At 39.5% G+C, this 2,624-nt stretch overlaps 1 protein-coding gene across 1 annotated transcript in view; it reads right to left on the minus strand.

Moving 5' to 3' along the window:
* Window positions 1–737, minus strand: part of LOC106954993 (semaphorin-5B-like) — a gene marked incomplete at its 3' end in the record, with an annotated part of 216,152 nt that extends 215,415 nt beyond the window's left edge. Inside the window, exon 1 of the mRNA XM_015044887.1 lies at window positions 607–737. The remainder of the gene's footprint in view (window positions 1–606) is intronic.
* Between the last annotated feature and the right edge of the window lie 1,887 nt (window positions 738–2,624).

Consider the following 2,624-nt stretch of genomic DNA (forward strand, 5'->3'; position numbering starts at 1 on the left):
AAACCAAAAAAAAAAAGAGGGGAAAAATTGTAGAAAAGGTTTTGGATTTTATTTTTTTAAAAAAAAAAAAAAAAAAAAAAAAAAAAAAAAAAAAAAACCTAATTATGCACATGGTATTGTGTTGAGAGAGGGAGGGGGGGAATTGGTCCCGAGAGAGACGGACCCCTCCGCATGCCTGAATAGGGCTCCAAAGTGGCCACACCATTACTGATTGTGTGGGTGGTGTGCATGCAATAAGCGGCTTGTTTACTGTGTAAATAATAATAATGACTCGATGTCAGATTACATTATTTTCGCTGCTGAATGCAAAACTGATGCAGAATCCGACCTGAAAACGGAGCAACCACACACCCGAAAAATGCTTCGCTTTTCTCATCCCAGGCATTCTTTGCAACAAGAAAACAAAAGAAAAGTGATGGTTTTTGTGTTTGTTTTGCTTTTTTCCCTCTTACCTCTAAATGCGGGTTGTATTCCTCTGGACCATGAAAAAAAAAAGCCAATCGGTTGAAAATACAAAAAAATTAAAAATAATAAAAAAATAAAAATAAAAACAAACAACAAGGGGAAGGGGGGTTGGTGAGAGGGGGGGCGTAAAGGATCTCGCACTTTTCTGCAGCGGAGCCAGAATAGAAACAGGTTCTACGTGTTGTTTCCTCAGCCACTGCGCGTTCCTCTCCGAGAGACCTGCAGCCGACAACTGCGCTCTCTGCTCCTCCGCCGGGCGAAACCACCGGGCTGAAGAGGGGAGGGGGAGGCGGGCAGAGGAGGCGAGAGGCGAGAGAACCGGGGAAGGAGAAGAAAAGGAGGGAGGAGGCTGTGTGTGTGAGAGAGAGAGAGAGAGAGAAAGAGAGAGATGGGGCCGATTTGCAGGCGAGGTGGGGAGGAAAGACGCGCGCAACCTGCGAGAGTTGGAGGTAGGTGTGTGTGCGTGCGTGCGTGCGTGCGTGTGTGTGTGTGTTGCTCGCTGCGGACTCCAGACCGGATCAGAATGAAGAGCGCCCGGGGCTTCTGGGAAACGATTTGGCCCCTGCATGTTGGTCGCTGGGGGTGTGGTGGTGGGGGGTCCGCTGGAGCCTGAACCTGCGGTGTCTGTGCTGGGTGGCGGTGGTAACCTAGCAGTTGAACTCCCTGGGTATCAGGGAACCTTTAACAACAAACACAAGTTTGGTCTCATCTGCGCAGATGCAAACTAGCCAAGGTGGATCTGTTTTAGTCGATTCTGTTCTATTCTATTCTGGACATTAAAAAAATAAATTAAAAAAAAGATGAACAATTTTGAATTTGTCCCAGAAGTTATAGTGATAAAAAAATAACCTCCCAATAATATTGTGATTTTGATACCATTTTCAAGTAATGATATGTCATAACAATGCAAAAACACATTCTCAAAGATCAATAATAAACTTTAATTCCAAATGAAGATTGAACACTGCAATTGGAAGACATTTTGAATATGCAAAACAACAGAAACAACAAATAAAATGAATTATTAAGTCTCTGTAAACAAAGCCATCCTTCAAAAAACAGCTTCAGCAAGAAGACTGAAGACTTTTTGTTGTACAGCTTTAAGAGAGAGAGAAAAGAGCAAAACGATAAATCGTGCAAACGGAAATGATTGACCTTGTGTTCATTTATTTATTTAATTGATTTATTTATTGCTTGACATTTTGTACTGTTTCTTACTTTATTTTGTTGGATTCCTTCCAAAAACCAAGCTTCTGAGACTAAGCCGTACATTTCCAACCACATAGAAGTCAGGGCACTGACTCTTAAGTTTAGCTGCTTAATGATGGCTGTTCGGTATCATTGTCCTGCTGATACGCTGACGCTACTAATCATTATGCACTGTTCTTATAGGTCTGAAAGCAGATTATGCGGACTGGTATTAAAGAAAAGCTACCAAACAGACAGAAAGACTACAATCTTGTCTACAATATTAAGTCAAATTATGTTGGGAAATATAGCCATTGACACATAGATAGATAAATAAACATCCATCCAGCCATCAAATTATGGTGTGTGGTAGGTGCCTATCAGCAGTGGTCACTGGACGAGTGGAAGGGTACACAGATATTGATATTCATTATATAAATTATGTCTACATCTATTGTAATTTTAATATTAAATTTTTGGTAACACTTTATTTGAAGGGGGTTGAATAAGACTGACATAAACATGACATAACACCTGTCATGAACATGAATAAGCCTTCATGAATATTTATGACTGTTGTCATAAAGTGTCATTTAGTAAATTATGACACTTTTAATACAAAGTTGACATTATTCAAAATGTCTGTTATGACAACTTGACATTAACCAAGAAATCATTACTGATATAAATTTGTTATAAAAGTATTACTGATTGCACTTTAAAAATTAGGTAACTTTATGTTATTAAAGGTAAAGTTTAGTTCTGAGTGCTGTTTATTGTCCTTGTTGTGATTTTTATTTTTTTCCTCTCTTATTTCTTGTTGTGGTTTGCCCTGTATAAAAATCTCATCAAAAATAAAGTATTAAAAGAAAAGGCAGGGATGCAACCACATACTGGAACTTCTGCAGTTCCAGTAGAACTGCAGAAGTTGTCCGACACTCAATGGGCCTGCAGAGAAAATGTCCTAAAGT

Source organism: Poecilia latipinna, unplaced genomic scaffold (assembly GCF_001443285.1).
Source record: "Poecilia latipinna isolate Pla-1442-1.1 unplaced genomic scaffold, P_latipinna-1.0 Scaffold696, whole genome shotgun sequence".
NCBI lineage: Eukaryota > Metazoa > Chordata > Actinopteri > Cyprinodontiformes > Poeciliidae > Poecilia > Poecilia latipinna.